Genomic DNA, 19,807 nt, shown 5'->3' with positions numbered 1-19,807 from the left:
GCGCCCTTCCGTTTCACCTCGTCGACGAAGGGTCGAAAGGGCCAGCCGATTGATCCGCGATTATCACGGTGGGGCACTTCTCGGCCGAAAATCAGCGCGGCGGGCCAGGAAGTTTCGACGTGCGTACAATGGGCAACGGCGGGGATCCCTTTCGTCCCTGCTGACTGACTTCTCGTCGCTACCGTAATCGGCCGGCATCAATCCCGATGAGGAGGGAGGGGGGTAGGAAAGTACCGACCTTTGTCGAGGTCGCGGCTCGTTCGCGGAGTTAATGCAAATTGCGCACGGGAATCTCTTACGGGTAATAATGAGGAGGCTTCCCTTGATCGCCGGTTATTTAGCGACGGGGCAATTTGCAAGCCGCATTATTAGAAAGCGGTGGAGACCGGGTAAAGGGATATCCATCCTTGCAGTCGTGCTGATCGCCGGCAAACGGTTGAACTCTGGACGCGTTTCGTTGCGGAACTGCAGTAATTTATATCCTATTCGTTACTTCCCTCGTATTTTAAGATTTGATAAATTGCTTCTGCTGCGGCAAATCTCCTCTCACATTTCTGTCAATAATAATTGTCTCGTAACTGCTACTGGTTTAGGGAATATTTCCGCCCACCCGGAATTGATAAGGAATTTATTTGAAAATATATTCCGCGTTTCCCTCTGTATATCGCGGCCCTTTGTCGACCGGCTCGGCCGACGGTATTCGTAACCAGGAATAATTTTGGCGATAATGCACGGACCGCCGGGAAACACGCGCCGCGTGACCGCGAGGCGTTCCCGTTTAACGTGTCGCAGTTATCGCTACGTCGTTAACATTTGTGCAAAAAGAGCTCGTATACCTTGACCGGGCGCCGCCACGTTAATGACACGTGTAACGAGATAAGGTAACGTAGGTGTGCATACTACGCCCGCCATAAAAGCCGGTAGTCTATCGCGACGAGGCGCTCGCCGAGCGCACTTATTGTTAGATACTTACGAGCGAACAAGGAGAAGAGAGAGAGACTCGGAATAAAAATAAGAGAGAAAAAGAGATGGGCAAGAGAGAAAGAGAGAGAGGGAGCGGGAGAGGAGGAGCGTGAAAAAGTCCACGCTCGAAAAACGGGTTTGCGGTGCCGCGGGTGCTGCCGGGTGCGTTGTAGTTTATCGTCGGAATCGTGTAGCACGTTACGGTACACCGCGATCATTAGCAGCTAGAAGCCGCCCGCTGCCGGCGGGAAGGCTGCACGATACTCTCTCTTTGATATCCGCACGCCGTACCGACTCTCGGCCACCGATTCACGGAACCTCCGCGGGGCTCGTGGCTTCGACGGCGACGGAGCGGAGGCGCGGGGCGGAAATTTATCGTGTCTTTTCGAAATAATCCCCTCGCGTAAATTAGGCGAAAACAGAATTAACCGCGTAAAAGTAGAGAGCACTGCAACGTGACGCGCGGCCACTGGTCCAGCGCGTAAATGTGATTACGATTTAGTGATCCGATTGACTAATTAATAAACAGGGATGATTAAAGACAGGTGACATCAGCAAGTTTCGAAAAAGCGAAAGTAAGAATAATAAAAAAATAAAAGTGCAAACATTTATTTCTTGATAAAAACCTATAAACTGGTAAATGTAGATGGGGAATTATAAGACAATAATCACAGGCAAACTGTATTTTTCGTGTCTTTTAATTTGGAACGCGATTGCAATAAAGAATTCAAATTATTGAACGTGGTCTCTTTTTGCTTTCGTTCGCTTTGATTTTCTTCTCGTGTACCGAGGAATCTAGAGTCCCGGGGGATACTTAAAAATGCGCAGTTTGGAACGGGCGAGCACAAATAATTCCCGCTCTTGCTGCTCTTCGTTGCACTCCTCTCGCGCGTTTCGACACCTGGCGCCATTCCGTTTCCCCATGCACATTAGAATTTCAGTCGAAATTCGACTGCGGCTTAACGCGAGGAGTGGGGAATCCTCCGACTGACCGAATCTGAATTTCAGTTTTACCCAAATTTGGCTTTCGACGACGCCGACGACGACGATTTGCATGCCGCGAGCCGCGCATAAATAAATAAATGAATGCGCGAATGTAATGGAACCGATAAGTAAATTTGCCCGAGGATTACGTATGCACGTCCCCGCGAATTTTCCCTCCATCCGAGGCGGGCAACGTTTAGGAAAGCGATCGACGTGACGTTATTAGTGGGCGAACGTGTCGCCGCGATATTATCGCATTGAATAAGCGGAGAATCGGAAGCCAGGCGGCAGGAATTTCTTTCTTTCTTTCTTTTTTTTTTTCCTTCTTTTTTTTTCTGAGTCATCGTCGAACCGGTCGACGCCAATTTGGGCCGATTCGCGGCTGAAACGAGGCACCGACTTGACACGGCCGAAAAGTGCCGAGGAGCGTCCTGAATGAACGGTTATTCGCAATCCCATTTAACATTTACAAATTGCGATATTCCCAAAGTAACAAGTAGCAGTTACACACTGGCACGATTCTGCATTTCGTTAAAAACACGGTGAAAGCTTCGGCTGCGATATCTGCAGACTTTTTAATTGAATGAATATTCCGAACGTTTCGTCGGCGTGTCCCTTAATAGCGTACCTTTGTGGTATTTTACCCCGTAAATGAATTCAATAGATGTAACGAAGCGGGAATATTGTATTAGAAACGCAATAATTCAAATGCACGTTACATGATGTGCCTGCGCGCGAACGCGGTTTTCAAGAGACTGATAGTCGCGGTCTATTCTTCCGTTAATGACGCGCACGCGATGCAATTACACCACGAACAATACCTATTCCGCCGGGATAATAGGCAAAACAAATTGTGATGCCGGCTCGGGCAGCAGTGCTGTAATCGCACGTCGCGTACGATCGCGGTTAAACATTAAAATTGCGCAACAATAGATTAATGTCTTGCTCTATCGAGAAAAATCCAATGTGCGGCCGAGAGAACGCCCGAGTGTGCAATGACAGCGGGCTTTTATTCGCGATCGCTCTCCGTTCGGTCTTTTCCTATTGTTTACACCGTGGATTTTTGATGATTAACGTCGGGAAATTCTATCAGCGGCACAAAGGAGCACGAATAGGCCGCGGTCGAGCACAATCGTAGTCCTGATACCGGCGGGATATGACGAGGGAGTCGCGACCAGGTGTGTAGTAGTCCGAGAAAGGGAGGCCCTCGTGGAACACCAGAGGGGAATGTCTCGGAGGGCAGTCGGCTCCTTTTATCCCTACTTCGCCGGTTCACCTCCTGTTTATCTCTTTTTTCTTTCTTTTTTTTTTTTTTTTTTTCTCTCGCTTGTCCTGCCTCCTCGTTGCCTCGGCGGCGTTGCGCGTCTCAACCGTCGTCGTCGTAATCGCGGGGAGCTGATAGCGATATCCGGCGACCGAATCGGCGAAGGACCGCGAGCGAGATTCTGGGCTCGGATCTTCGCGTCCACCGAAGAGGCATAACGCTACGCGCGCTATCATCATCAATTCTCGCGACTAAAGCGCAGCTATTGTTATTAATATCGCGGCGAGGATTAATGATGATAACGCTCTCGCGGTCCTGTTGTAAACGGTTCTTGTCAGCTTTAAATATCGTCGGACATTAGCGTGATACAACTTTCGCACGATCGTCTCAGGTGGTCTCCGAGACTTTTCCGCGTTCCGCGGAAGCGGGCGATTATTTTTGCGTCTCGAATTTCAAGCGCCGCCTCCTTTAATTAAGAAATTTATTTGCATGCGTAGCTCGGCACTTTATCCTCGAAGTGAGATTTATGAGGCGCGATTATTAGATAATAACACGCGAATATACCCGAAGTGACTTTCCATTGTTGCTATTTTTGTCGAGCGGCTAAAATGATTATGGCTTTGTATTGTATCAAGCGACGGTATTGCAACAGAGAACGCAGAATTTCGAGCTCTTAACGTTTCGAGGCTCTCCCTATTGTCTCAAATTTCTACCTAATTAAATGTGGGATGCAGAATGTACGGTCGCGCACACAAAGTAAGGGACTTAGGTAAAATAACTTAAACGAGGCGTGATTTTAGGACAATAATTGTTCGTCAAGTCTATTATACGAAAATCGATATAAAAGTAGCAAAAACTGATACCCGATTTTTAATTATTTCGGAGATACATATTTTAGCACAAATTCGTTACAAATATATTCACGAAAATTAAATTAATCAATTAAAGTAATTATTTTCAAAATCCTAGATTCTTATTTAAAAAAAAAAAAAGAAACGCAACGATTTAAATAGAAATAAATATTTAGACATAGTAACACTCTGTAATATCTAGCTATTATGTGTTGAGCGACTAGTGAAAGTCGTCGAAACCAGCGTGTACGTCTTTATTGTTAATCAGATCACCCAGAAATGATTCCGTATGCGTACGAGTAAACAGAGTGCGGGGTAATGGGTTACCAAGACACGTCTTTGCCAATGAGGGTACTCGGCTACCAGTAGAGGTAATGAGAATATCCGCGTGGGACAAGAGCAGGAAGGAACGAGCCGTTTACTCGCGCGCGTGACGGAGGCAGGTGCACGTCGTGGTTGTCGGCACGTTTGATGTTGGCCACGCAGCACCGCGGCAGGAACGGGAGGGGAAGATGCGTATGTCGCGTTTGAATCGGTGATGCGTGTACACGTCGGGGATGGGGGTTTGGCGGAGGAGCGGTGCGGTCAACGAAACGGAAACTTTTCAGGGCGAGGAACGGGAGGAGAAAAGGGCGATAAGAGAAATGTGGAATCAAAGAAACGGAGGGGGAGAGGAAATAAAAGTGCTGCTCGAGAAGTGGCTTTGAGAGGAAGCGCGATACCGCGGGTCAACGTGGAGGAGAGATCGGGGGAGAAAAAAGGGAAGAGTGTATTAAAATGACGAGGGAATAAAAGCGATCGAGCGGAAATCGGATGGTGAGAGAGAAAAAGAGAGAAAGAGAGAGCGCGGATGGATCCCGGCGAACGAATGAGATGATGATAGTCGGTCGATGACGATGAGTGATAAGTAAGTGAGTTATCGAATTGGAGAAGCTGGTATTATACTTGAATCATTCCCCCGACTAAGTACACACGTAAACGACGATTCAATAAATCACAATTTAATTCGTTATTGCAGATAAAATAAATAATTCGATACAAATTTTTTTTTATCGACATTATTCATTCACTATCGATTAGATCGTAATAAACGTAATGCAAGAACGGTAGAAAGTTAAAAAGAGCCAGATAATAAAGATGAAGTAATTAATGCTTATCATCGTAAATGAAAGAACAACACTCTTCGCTTCGGTCCCAAAGGATCTTGCCTACAAATAAAGAATGAAAGACCGAGGTGGGCGATAGAAATCGAAGTGGAATAAAGGAGGAAGGTGGACGCTCGTGAAAGGAAGCCTGAAGAGAGTAACGGCGACCGGGGAAGGATGCGGAAAAGAGAGACGAGCCGGAGTGTGAGAATGCCGGGGAGATTGTAGGAGATGGCAAAAAAAAAAAGAGAGAAAAAAAAGAAGGAGGAGAATTACGGTGGACTACTATTATGTAAACATCGCGGTGGAAAGCTTTCATCTCGCCGCCGTATGTTCCGCGGAGCTGACCTATAACTCCGAATCGATGGAATCGTCGAAACGGTCCATTCGCGAAATTACCACGCCGAACCGACGGCCGTCTCTCTTCCCCGCCTCATCCCCCGCCTCGCGTGAAAAATACACAAGTCGTTAGCGAGAACGGGATAGTTATTCTTCGATTATTCTCAAATTTCTCGATCCAAGATATAGAGATAGGATCACTTAGCTCGCCGTGACAATTTATTTCACTTTCTGGGAACAAAGAGGGAAAAAAAAATTTAGAGACTTGATATATAGAAAGGCCGTAAACGTCACGTTTCTCGATTGTCTTTTTGTTGAAAGAGGTCGCCGTTTGCTGGAACAAATAGCGTTGTAAAAAGCCGTGGCGGTATGTGCAGGTAATAGGCATTTATGAGGACTTTTTACGAGAAAAAACAAATTTACAGAATAAATTTAGAAAAAAGAAGTAATTTTTTGTGATTTTTTAAACGACCGTGAATAAATGAGCACTTTTTCTTCAAGTTTCAGGGTTGTACTTGGAAGAAAAAAAAGTTTTCACTTTTACTGTGACAGATCGCCGTCTTTGGAGAGCAATGCAGTAACAATTATAATTTAATTTATAAAATGATAAATCAAATATATTTATGTCTAGCACAATTAGGTATAATTTTTCATATCAAAGTTTATGGGCAACTGTGGCTGTTAATAATAGTTTTATTTTGTTAATTGCCGCGCCACGTTTACACGCATAAAGCGCTTACTGTTAATGATTTTCATTTTAATAGCTTTGTCAAAGTATCAACGAGATAATTGTCCGCTCCGAGTACGTATCATCGATCGGCGTAATACTGCGAGGAGAATATCGAAAATATTTTGTCACCGCTTCAAGCATCGGTTTTAGCAATAAACGTCACGCGACACCGAAGTACGTTACTTCATTTGTATCATTCGAAAATATTGGCATACAGCTGATAGCCGTCGCCCGAGTGAGATTGATAGAAATGATCGTTCTGAAACTGTCGTCCGTATAAAACGGAGGAGAAAACGTCGCGTCGCGTCGCGGATCGATTTGCGAAACGAGAGATGTTTCTCCGGTTGTGTTTGTCGCGCTTCAATTAAATCCTTGAAGGAAAACACTCGGATTTTCCTGCAAATTTTCCGCGACAATCTCTCCCGGTCGTTTCTCTGGGCTGCGCGATTTTCCCGGCTTGTTAACGTCACGGGTGTCGCCTCGCTTTGCGTTGCTTCTCGATTTTACGGCCGTAAGGTAACAATTTTGTTTTCGCCAACGTGTAATTCGCACGCGCGAGAGAAACGAGATCGAAAGAGAGAAGAAGCAGCGGTGGAGAAGAGAAGGGGAAAAAAATAAAATAAAAAAAAATAAAATAACGTTAAAGAGCGACCACCGCGGCGTCGACGAACCCTCTAATTATTATCCACGATTATACGCTCAAGTGTAGGCGCGCAACAGAAATTTCATCGGAGGCGCAGTCGAACGCCCGGCAATCGTTCTGAATATTATGGGGGAGGAAGGGCAGTCTCCGAATAAATATCGATAATGCCTTTTCGGTGCCTTTTCGCGAAAACGAGTCCGTCCAAGCGCCATAAGCCGCTACTTTATTGTTATTACGACGTCCGACGCCGCCACGGGTTTCTCAGGGCGAAACGCCCGATAAATTAATGTAATGCTCGCTGATGGCTGGAAGTTACTGCGCGGGCGTGCACGCGGCAATCATTTCCGCATGCAAATATGGAATGGCACGCGGCCCGCCGAAATTAGCACCGGGCCCGCGTCCGTTTTTCCACTTAGACGATCGTAACAATCGACATTGTCCGTCGCGCGTTCAGAGAAACGAGCGCTTGTACCCACGCGTGCCACACGCGCGCTTTAAATCGAGGGAAATTTTCGAATTTATACGCGGAAATTGTTTTCCGGATGAATCCAAATAGCCAGAAGCGCTTTCGATAACGGCCGAAATGCGCGAGAAATTATTCGATTCGCGATACCGCCCGCGAATAGAGTGCATTTGTACGTTCACGAAAAATATGAACGTATTTTTTCTTTCTTTTTTTTTTCTGCCACGTTGATCCCTGAATTTTGATTGAATCGCAAATTCAGGAGCACGATTCTCGAGTCCGAGTCGTATATTCTCAATCTTTCTCAGACTCGTTTCGTGCGATTGCTCAATTCCAATGGGGAAAGAGGTCTTGTAAACGTACGTGAGATCGCTGCGCGGTATTTCGGCAATTCCGCATTTTCGCTTTTCGCGTGCATTTAATTTCCTTGCTTTCCACAAAGAGACGTGGAATACCACGTGACCGGCCAATGTCCGCACGAAGGATTCGAAGGATGCTAGGTGCAGGAACTGATGTAATCAACGTCGTGGTACAGTACAATGCAATCAAACTCAACAACGGCATTTCCTGTTTGACCCACGTCGAATCCCGGCGTGTATTGTGGCCGGAGGTAGCCAAAGTATGCGTTCAATGGCACACCTGAGCCCGCGCAGAAACTTTGTGCAATAAGTTCGATTAATTAATTCCAATCCCGCGGATTAACGCGGCATAATATAATTACCTGCCAGCCGAGCATTGCTCTGCCTCCGTATGAATAAATTATTGAGCGGTATCGATCTGCGTTGTTATGACATCGCTGTAATTAATTCGCAATTAAACTTGTTAATTTCAAAGAAAATATATATTTATTAGTTTTTAAATTTATATATATATATATATATATATATATATATATATATATTTAAATATTAATATCAAAGGATTTTTTTTTCAATATTTTCAAATTTATACGCGACTGCAAAAGTAGCGCAATGATTAAAAAAAGGGGATACCAATGTATTTCTATTAAAGACTGCAATATCTTTTATAGCAAAGTTCCTTAGTTAATGCCTGTGGTTGATTGAAAACCGCAAATAGGAGAGTTCATGATACCATAGTAAACTTGGAATCAATACAGTTTCTGTCTATAGTTTGCAACTAACAAGCTTGTGTTTCCTATTTCTGCTTACCGTAACTACGACTAATTGTAAATATCTTTAATTTAACTGAAACAATTTGCTTTATCCGTCGATATTTGTTTATCTTTAATCTAATGATAAATTAACAAGTTCAATAGCGAACGTGAAATTGGTAAATCGTATTGGAAATTAAAAGACCTGCGAGAAGAGAATATGTGCGAAAATGAGGATAAAATAGGATTAATGAATATCCGCTTAAATTTAAGGAACAAAAAAAATTTTCAATTGTAATCGCGAGGAAACGGGTGGGCATTTACAATCTAGAGCACAATGCGGCTAGATAGGCTCGAAGATAAATGCGACGAGGACTCACGTGTCTGGAACACGTGTCCTTTTCGTGGCTTGGCTACGTAAGATCGGTCACTGCGCTTTTAGATCGTCGCGATACGCATCCTCGAGAAATTCAAGACGTGGCAGATCACTCGATCAAGTATATTATTTGCATTTAGTTATTTTAATTTTCTTGCACGTTAAGAAAACAAAATGAATTATTCTTTATCTTCCAAAAGAATGTACTTCACTTTATTCTCTGCCAATACGTGTTAATGCACGCAATTTTATTCGTCATAATAATTTTTTACTTCCTAATTTTCGGAAATAATAATAATAAAAAAAAAAAAGAGAGACAAAAAAAAAACTTAAAACCGACACGGTGTGGAGTGCGTTACGTGCCATCGGAAGGGCATATGCCGGATTGTTTTTGTGCATGAAAGAAAGGTCTTGTTGGGCAAGACCTTTCCAAGGTGGCACGTTTATGCCTTGCGCCGTGAGTGATCGCAGTCGGCGATTTTCAGGGCTCGGCCGAAACGGCGCGGCGGATCGCCAGCGTCGGCGAGCCGGCTGGCCGTCAAAGCAAGCCCAGGTTCATCGCAATAGAAAAGCGTATAACCGCGCGGTATAGAGAGAGCCCCGGACCCTCACAATGCCGGTCACATGTCACCATCGCTTTGAACCGTGCCGCCACGGCTCTTTCTTCTAAGCACGCCGGTACGCATCCCCCTCCGCCCCCGCCGCTCCAGTTACCTGTGTACTCCCTCCGTTCGCCAACGCCGCGTTCAATTTTAGATGCGATCGGTCCCACCTGCAACGGCGACCGCTTCGATCGTGAGGACGAGAAGCGGGGCGGGCCGTTTGTCCCGCTATCACGCGGGTTTCTCGCACGCCGCGTGTCGCGATTGATCCGCCGCGACACATCGACTACCTACCTCGAACGTCTTCCTCGCGGCGAGAAAACACACGTTCGCTCGGAGAATGGTAACGTTTGCGAGTCCGCGAATGGATTGTTAATTAATTTTCCAGTCTGTAGTCGATTACGGTAAAATGTTGAAACGTCGATAATTGCGTTCCGGAGATGCTTGAATCCTCCCGAAATTTTCGAGGCGCGATAAGCTCGCGATATAAAGAAAGCCGAGTACGCGCGGAGAGAAGGATGCGTAATTCAGGCTCGCGCGAAGCCCCGCTTTCTTCGTAAATTCAACGAGGTGCTAATCAGCTCGGGGAATCCGTTTAAATGTACGCGCGGCGGGCCGCTTATAAGGAGATACACCTTCGCAGAGCCGAAGAGAGATCGAAAGATCGGAAGCTTCCCGCGATGTCCCGGCATGGCGTTGCACGAATACGGCCGGATGGTCTTTTTACAGGCAAAAACGACGTAATCGTATACGACGACCGATCGCGTAATGCTCGCGGGCGTTCGAGAGACCCGCCGGCGCTTAATTAGCCGTCCGTCGTGCGAAATCGCGCTTTGATCAGGACACCCTGATTATTCCGTCCGCGTGCGCGATCTTCGCTCCTTTTTTTTTTCTTTTCTTTTTTTTTCTCTCCCCTTTTACGCCGTTTTCGCAGCGCGGAAAAGGAGTCGCAAAATTGCGGAGTTGGAAACCTCGTCTCCGGCTGCTCGGCAAGTCGCGCTTGCGACAACTCACTCCGGCTATTTCAGTTCGGCGCGCGTAACCCGAGGATTATTTGCGTTGCAATCTGGGGCGATTGTGGATCGAGATCGCCACCGTGGCGACTTAACGACAGCACAGAATAAAAGGAGAAATTAAAAATTCTTGTCCTTTAATTTCGTCACTTTAGATTTTACAATTGTGCGCGGAAGATGCGTTTTATTAAGTTAACGCGAGTTGACGGTAGTTTCCTCCCTTCGCCGAAGGGCGAGGTGCCGCGCGGATCTATAAGGTAATAATATCGAGCCTAGGGCGAGCGAAACTCGCGGTGGAAAGGTCGGTTTAAACGATGCTGCGGCTTTAATTAAAAAGTCCAGAGATTAAATCCCGCGGAAGTAACGAAGATAAATTGTATTCCTCTCCATCGCCGAGATTGCTCCGGGAAGTGGCAAGCTAATAAAGGCCGCTTGACCGTTTCATAAAAGCGACGAAGACGGGGCTCGTTTCGAGACGGACGGCGGACGATAGTGTCTTAACATTCTATCATTTCTTCCCGCGGCCATTACCTGCGTTTCGATACGGCGTTCGCATTTACATACACGGCGGAGCGCACGTCGGTGAGGCGCGCCGCGACGTTTGACGGGCACTCGATGCGGACGAGAGATTAGGCGACAGGAGGAACCCGGTTCCTCTCTCACGGCAAAGGCGAGGGGAAAGGAACCGCTCGCGAGAGGAAGAGAGAGAGAGGCGAGAAACGAGGAAGACAAATTACGGCTGTCGCGGCTCGAGGCTACTCCGCGCGGCGGTCAATTAATAAAAACTACTCGGCCACTTCGTAAAATTGATAAAGACCCGTTCTAAGAAGGCGCCACGCAATCAGGAAGCGCTCGTCCGCGGGGCTGTCATTGGCGGATCTCGAAGCCCGACAAATTCGCCCGACCGGGCATTTACATTCGCGTGCACCAAATCGGCGGTTCGTGCGGGAAAGAAGGGGTCGTTAAAAGGCGTTTATAAATGACGGGGATTTACAGGCGGAGATCGGCGAATCGATAGGAGTCCGGGGACCCAGGCCGCCGCCGGTTTAAAGAACCCACCCAACAAAATCAAATAAGAGCCGCCGCGACTAACTTTGGCGAACCGCGCGAAACTCGCTCACGTCGTCGATTTTGCGACGCGGTTCTATTTCGAATCCCTTCGTCTAAGCCGGCGAATTCGGACAAATTGCCATTGTCAGACCTTCCGGAATTATTAATAATCGCGTAAAATGAAATAATAAATCAAGTAAAAATGGTTAATAATAAATGCAAATGAAAGAATCAAAGATACAGCGCGTTATCGCTAATTTTAAATCAGTTGCCGGAATTAAATCGCAGAAATTAAAGGGCCTCTTTTAAAATCAGGCAAACGCTCCATGAATTATTAATTTAAACCTCACAGATATATTTTCAGCGATTAGTATATCGAGACCATTACTAACCGGCATCGATCGCCCCGTCGGCGATCGTCCGTATCGGGGTTGCGTGCGCGATTAACGTGCGTTAAAAGGGATTTGGCTGGGTGGCTGCGGAACGGAGGACGCGCGGCGAAAGGCCTTGTTGCTTTTTTTTCCTCCTTTTTTTTCTTTCCTTTTTTTTTTTTTCGGGCGGCACGGCGTCGTCATCGCGCGTAAACTTATTAAATTACGCACGGTGACGAGGTTCGAACAGGGCGTAGTAATTATGGCGCCTCCCCGGCCGGATTAGGGCCACGTAATGCCCGCAAAAACGGGGCCGGCCTGGCGGCGGTCACGTGGCGGTGATTATCTCTCGATGCTTTGCGCGCGGATGCCGGTTTTTGCATCGTGCGTCGCGTAATGCATCTGGCTGGACCCAGGCTGACCGCGCTTCCACAAGTCTACAAAATGCCGGCACGGCTTTGTAATTACCGCTGGTAATCGGCAGATCTGATCCAATCTCGGGACGCTTACTGACCATCGTCTCCCGCTTTTTATTGGAGAGGCCGCGCGTACGTACGCGCGGGGATATTCCCGCCGCTTCCGTTATATTTTGAACCCGATGTCCCATTAGATAACGCGAGAAATATCGTCGGATACGGATCGCGCCTTACGTATTTAAGCGTGCATGCACTTGGCGAACGAACACCAGCGTTTGCGGCATCTCTCGGTGTGCTGTTGGCGTGTTATTTTTGTAGTGATTGATTTGTTTGACAACGTCACGCTCGGTGTTCTTCCGCCGAGTGTATACGCATCTTTAAACGAGTACCGCCGTAAGCCACGAAAAGGGCATACGGCGTTATTATTTTATTTCACGCCGTTTTCGTTCGTAGAGACATTGTTACCCTCAAGTTTGCCTCCATTCGAATGATATTCGCAAACGCTTTTTTTTTTCCCCCGTCTTCTGCGATTTTGCACGCCTCGCGCGTAATTTATTGACGCACGGTGGAGCGTAAAATTAGATTGCATACGTCCGTTTGTAAATGGAATCTGTGTATCTAATTTTGCGATCTCTCGCTGTAAATACAAACGGGGGATGAAGTTGAATAATCCGCGCGAGGACCGTTCGAGGGACGCCGGGAGGCGAGGAGTGGTATATCTCCGGAGATCGGGATACCTATTCTGCGGGATAAAAGGGTAAAGGTTCGAGGTTGATAAACACGTACGTGTTTCGCGATAGGATAAAAAGAAGCAACCGCCCATCAAGATGCCAGCGCGACTTTACACTCTCGCCACGAAAGGCTCTGTGAAACGTCAGTTGTCGCGGGCCCATCGGGCGGCGTTACTTGCGCCGATACGCTCGGAATTCGCTGAGGAATGCTTTTTGGCTAAACCGAAAAGCCTTCCCCGAATGCGAATGCAAAGGCGACGATGACGATGACGAAGTCGAGTGGCTCGGATGAATAATCCGTCTAAATCCGAAGACCACCCACGAATCCTTCCGCCGTGCACGCGGAGAAGCCCCGTGATTTATTTTTGAGGCATAATATAATTTATCTTCTCGAGATGGCCGGCTTGAATTTTTTTTCTACAATTTTTCCGGCCGAAACTGTCAGAAACATTTGTCGGAGCGAAATAATCGTCGGAATATACAATGCAAATATCTAACGCAGTATAAATAGAAACATCTTTTAACCAACATCAATATTTTATGATTAAAATTATTTTTAATAATTGTTTGAGGCTATCGTAGGTGACAAATTGTAAAAAAAAAAAAAAAAAAAAAAGAAAGAAAAAAAAATGTTGGTCCTAGCGCGATATGATTTTACGTCACGCGAAGCTAAGCGAGCTTGTCTTCACTCTGATACTTAATTTCTAGCGGAGCTCTTTTCCTACAGCCGGCGCGATTAATGTCGGTAGCGCACATAAAGGCGAAATTAAATCGAAGATAAGGGCGTAACTTCGTGTGTAGGCGCTTGTAATCCCGCACAGCCGAGTGGTTCGTTCCGCATTCGTGCAAACAAGTAGCTCGTGTTAGTTCGTGCAAGCTGCTCTCTAACAAACTACCTTGTCCCGGTTCTCTTTGTAGTTTACCGCCTCCAGCCTGAACACCGGTAGAAATGTTTTCGCTGCCTAATAAACATAACAGATTATACAATATATACGTCTAGCGGAGACAGGCGTATGACACGCCTAAACGCACGTTTGAGAAAGAAAGGATTGCGCGTAATTATACAGCCGAGATTTATCGCATGCTGTAAAAAATTATTTTACGGTTTGAAAGGAGAAATTCTTTGCGAGGAGAAATTTTTTCCCTTCTTTTTTTTTTATTATCTTTTTTTTTTTTTTATTTTCGGAAACCGAAATGTGTCCTCGTCGCCGATCGAAGTGCCAGGGCATTGTCGAGGTGCTGAAAGAATCTTAAGAACGGTCGTGTAACGTCGAAATGCGTTTGAATAAAGTTTTCAACCTGCCTTAGGAACGAGAGAGAGACGTCCGCACGTCGTTCAACGTGCGTAAACGATCTGTTTTACGCGGTAGAAACGTAGTAAAGTGCAAGAGCACCTCGCGCACGTATAAACGGAGTGTTTGTCTCGTTCGGAACCATCCGCTTCACCGAAACGTCCGATTTTCTCTTCCAAACATCTTTCGGAGATCGGTGCGCGTCGCTCTCTTTCCCGTCCCTCGCCGAACGGTAAACCGTGACGCCACTTTCGGCACGGAGCCCCATTACTTCTCTTACTCTTTAACGATCCGTCGCGCGGCGGCGTTTCCGAGGCCGAAGAGGAGCCTCTTTCGAGAGGCCCTTCTCGGTCTCTCGGAGGTTCGCCGCCGAAGAAAGTGTCCTGCTGCGATAGTCTGCGGTCATTTTAACGAGCGCGCCTCTCTTTCTCTCCCTCGTCTCCTGAATCCCGGCTGCTTTTCGCACACGGACGTATCGCTGACGTCCCGTCGCCGCTATGTCAACATCACGCCTCCCGCACTCAAATTCCGAAGCCGGCATAAAACTATGAATGGGCCCCGTCTCTCTTAGGACGCGGTCAATGGGACGGAGATCCGCTCGCCACGTCGGTCATTCTTACGCGGATTTTATACATCGAACGTTAAATCGGTGATAAATATATGATCCTTTTGGGAACGTCAATTTTATTAGCTTTAAAAATTAGCAGGGCGAACGACGGCGGCTCTTAATTAGCCTCCTAAACAAGCCGCGTTTCTCAGGCATTCCGGAAACCACTCCTCGGACGGAGATTTCAAAAGCGATATCAGTCTCCCGGGTGGTCCACGACGAAGACGGGGCCCCATCGATCGTAAAGCGGTGTCACGCGCGGCGGATGACACAACGGAAAAGCTGACGAGTCCATCGGGGGAGTTTTGCGCGGCGACGCGGCATAGGCGGCGGCTCCGGACCTCGAGGAGATCGACAAGATTTAGGCACCGACGCGGCGCGACGTCTCGGCGTCGGCGCGAGCAAAAGGACGAGTCTCTCTTTCCCTCCACTATCTCCGGACGGTTGTTGGTAAACGCCAGGAATTCCTGGGGCCGGCTGGGATCTCTCGTCCGACCGGGGGCGTCGTGGCCTCGGCCGGCCCCCGAGCTCTTATCCTCGTAGGATCGATCCTGGGACTTTTGTCGGTGCGCGGTGCCCCGGTCCTCTCCTTTTGAGTAATGGAAGTCAGTCGAAATCAATTTCAATTCCCGCGGCCCGCCGCGCCGCTCTCGCACCGATTCCCTTCGCTCTGGGAAAGGGGCACCGCTCGCGCTCGCTCGCTCGCTCGCTCGCTTAACACCTCTCGACTTCGCGTGTCCGGCGTGTATCGATATTTCAGAACGGCCCGCGCCGAGGTATTTCACAGTCCACTTTTGGAATTTCTATTTTATTTTATTTTATTTATTTTCCTCGGAGTTTTAAAAAGCCGTAAGAGAGAAAGGAATTTGTCAGCGCCTCTACAGATGATTTCGATCTTGTTGGGAATTTTTTTCACATCGGTCTAAAAATCGCAGTCGGGAGAGACATTCCTTCTCTTCGGGTTTTCGAAATAAATCATTGCATTTGTCGCACCTCTTTTTGCATTGCGGAAATATTTTTCTCTCTCGTTAATGGAAGAGATAAGACGATTAAATTTGATAATTAGCTCTTTTTTTTCGTAATGTAATAATTTCTTTATTATTAACAGTTATTAATGTATATTCTTTGACGGTTGAATACAACAATGATTGCGGCCGTATAATTATGCCAGATATTATCAATAATTACAGTAATTAATAACAGTAGCCAAATTAATTATTAATGATGACTATAATAATTGTCAATGCAAAAGCCTGAATGGTGTTTATCTCGTCTGTGAAACCGACGTGTACGTACACATGCATCTTTGAATACGCATTTTGTTAAAAGATGGATCGCTTGAAAGCGCGATGTATATATTTTTTTAATTTTTTTTACAACAAATTTCGAATACTTTTAGAAAAGATATTCAACATATTTCAATAACGCTGTCAATTTTCAGGTAGAGAAGTTTTTAGATTTCAGTTATTTGCAGAATGATCGATACTTTCACTTCGGCACGCTCGTTCTTTTATCCGGCTTGAATTTGATCATTCCTAAATTGCGTGACAGTTGCGAAAGATCGAATCTAAATTATCCGCGGTATACTCATACTTCGCGAGTCGGTTTCGTACTTCTTGGTACTCGCGATTTATCTACTAAGCACGACGGGAGGCTGCATCGCGATAGAGTCTCGCTTTGTTTCAGCGCGATTAGATTTGTCGATTAGCTACGAGCGCCAAGGGTTAACGAAACCTCTCGCCGGCTACCGGCCTTTTGTTCCGAATTCTAGAGAAGGACGCCGTCAGCGGCGAAGTCGGGATGAATCTCGGGAGTGACAGCCGGGCGGTCTGTGATTTTCTGCACCTGTTGTTTTCGTCGGGGCGCGATACGATCGCTGGTGAACAAGTGCAACCGAGCGTGCACGAGAAAGAATGGGGAAAGAGAGAGAAACGGAGGAATGCGCTCACTCGGATTGGTCTCGCGAATCTCGCGGGGATGAAGATATATCGTAGATAACGCGGCTATATGCACCTGCATAACGGCGACGGTCGTAAAACTTAATTAACCACCGTCGTGCGGCGATTTATTTCCTTTTCGATCGAGAGAATTCTCGCTAATCTGAATAGCCGCGTGTCGCGGTGAACGCGAGCCCCCTGTCATTCTAGTGGAGCCGTGCGGCGGCAACGCGACGTGATTTTAATCTTCGCTGAAAGGACAGTAATAGAGTTTCGTGGAAGCGCAGATTCGTAAGACAAACCTGGCGACGATGAGTTAGTGCCGAAACGATTTTTTATAGACGACATATTCGCTACGTGGAATTTGACAGTCGCTCGCCATAAATACCCGCAAGAAAGATTTCATTGATTAATAATTTGCAATAATTTTTCATGAATGCCGAGCCTTCTTACGATATTATCGACGACGCAGCACGTGCCGTGTGCGCGCGTGCGAGGGGACTTTTCGTTAATTACGCAGCCTCCTTTATAAGAGGCATTAAATCTGCGCGGCTGCCTCGTGCTCATAAAAGACACGTCAAAGTGACCGTGAGAAAAAGAATCTCTCGTTTCATAAAACCGCGCATGATTACGAGCCGCTCGGCTTGTGAAAACGATGTACAGTTAACTGCTCGTTCGGCCGCAGTAAATGTTGCTCGTAATCATGTTACGCGCATTTACTGCGGCAATGAAAAGAAGTATTAAATGATATCCTTACACCTTTATCGCCGAACTACTAGTAGGCGCGGCACTTTGTGCTCTAAAGCATTTTAATTCGTACACGGGAAATTAACTGTATCTACTTGGCCGTCCTGCGGTCGAGCTGGCATGCCGTTTACCTCGTCGCGTTCTTCTCGAAAAGTTCAAGTTCCACTCGCGACCCGAGCCGTAATTGCAAATTATTTTTTAATCGAACATTGCGTTTAATTAATGTACAAGTCGCCGCTAATTTTTTTTTTTTCTTTTTCGGCAAACATTTAGAGAATTAATTCGTTCAAGCTTCACCGAAACTCGTCGATAGCCGCTGCGACAGTTTGCGTAACAAATTTTGCGACGGGTTGCTAAGTAATGATTGAAAAACGTCCCTCTGCTTCCGGAGAGCTATGACGTCGGGGGAGCGTCGAGTGAGTTCTCAAGATGAGAATCCCCTGAGTAAAGGACTCTCGTTAGCAGGCATTGTGACCGCGGTCGTACGCTATTGAATTCTCGCGTAGACCCGCAGCGAAGACCCGATTTCTGCGCGGTGGCATATTTTGCCCGGTCGTTGACAAGAGTGATGACTTGGTGTACAAACTTTTGGAAAAAGCGAGTCCGACACGCTTTCTTTTTCTTTTTTTTTTTTTTTCTAGAGACATTTTCCACCTGAATATTTTATATTTTCGAACAAAATAAATTATTAATATCTTTATCAAATCTCTGACAGTTCTAAAAATTAAAGAAAACTTTCTCTCTTGTATCCACGAGCGGCGCGTTACGTGAAGATCTATCCGGATGTTCCTCACCGACGATTGTGAGTCCGCATTTATATTCGGCTGCTAGGTAGGAGCGATTTGACCGCGAGATAAAACGACGACCGAGATACGGAACGGAATAACGAAGATGGAGAAGGAAATAGGAGCGCGTCTTCTCTTTCGCAATCTTTCGTATATATTCCAAAGAACTCGTAGATAACAATGATCAACGAGGCGCCGCGTATCGGAGTAAGGAAGCGCTGCCGATGTTTGCCAATCGTAACTCATTGGCGTCGACGCTTCCTTCTGCGTCATCCTTCCTGTGCAATCCACCGCCCGTTTCCCGCGGTCATTTCTTTTTTAATGACTACGACTTTTCGAAGAATCAGATATAACGTAGAGTGGAAGGAACGCGGACCAATACACCGCTGACATTTTGTTACCGGGACTCGTACCTCGCTCTTGGGAGAAATTCGGGAGAGAATTCGTAACGCGGTCGGCGGCCGAGGAGGACAAAGAGGACCGGCAGAAGCCGCGGTGCGACGATTATGCGTCATGTTCCCCTAATTAAGCAAAGGCTAAGAAGCCGCGTATGTAAATGACGCTTGTTTGCTCGGTGTCGGCTCGCGCGTGTGTGCACGCACGACACACGCACGCGGTTCGCGCCTCGTAGGACGGAGCTTAGAAGCCGCCGCGCGGTCTTAGTCGTCGCCATTCATCGTTCGTTCTCGCCGACGGAGCGCATACGCGACGGCGAGCAAACACGCACAATCCGCACGGGCCGCTGCGGAGAGTTAGCGCCGTGCCGGCGCTAATAAGTGGGAAGCCGCCTCAAATACGTCCGGCAAACAGCGCCTCGTTAAGTTTAATTGTCGCGCGAGAAGACAGCGGAAAGGGAAACGCAGCCGCGCGTCTCTTCTTTTGGCACCGCCGCCACCGCGAAGCTTTCCCACTGGATGCGCTCGCATTGTCACCATTTATTTTTTATCTTTAACTTTTTTTTTCCTTCTTCACTTTTACGTTTTTTCCTTTTTTTTCCGGCGCGCCAAGAAAAGAGAGCGAGGTCGCTGGCTTTTCTTTAGAAACGGCGCCAGTCCTTCGGCCTTGCCGCCCTCGCGCGCGATTCTGCGAGGACGGGAAAAATTTTCGCGGCGCTTCTTCGTGAAAGCGCGGGAAGAATGGGAAACCGCGTACGCGGGGAATGCGTAATTAAGGACGGTCCCGGTCGGTCGTTAGTCAAGCTCTGCGTGTGCAAACGAGCGCACGGCAGAATTTTTATTCGCCGCTCATGAGTATTTCATGGGGTGCATGTTGGCCGGAAATCGACGGCACGGCGTGGAGGGGTCGACGGGGGCGAGGGGAGAGCGAGGAATAAATTGGAGTATGAAGTACGTTTCCCGAAATCGTTGAGATACTGTTTAACTTGGCG

The 19,807-nt window shown here is 47.1% G+C and overlaps 1 protein-coding gene across 3 annotated transcripts in view; it reads right to left on the bottom strand.

The window, feature by feature from the left end:
• Positions 1 to 19,807, bottom strand: part of Notum (palmitoleoyl-protein carboxylesterase notum) — a 130,275-nt gene that overhangs the window by 25,072 nt on the left and 85,396 nt on the right. The window lies entirely within an intron of this gene.

Source organism: Cardiocondyla obscurior, linkage group LG09 (genome assembly GCF_019399895.1).
Source record: "Cardiocondyla obscurior isolate alpha-2009 linkage group LG09, Cobs3.1, whole genome shotgun sequence".
Lineage (NCBI taxonomy): Eukaryota > Metazoa > Arthropoda > Insecta > Hymenoptera > Formicidae > Cardiocondyla > Cardiocondyla obscurior.
This window is presented reverse-complemented; position numbering and strand designations above follow the sequence as displayed.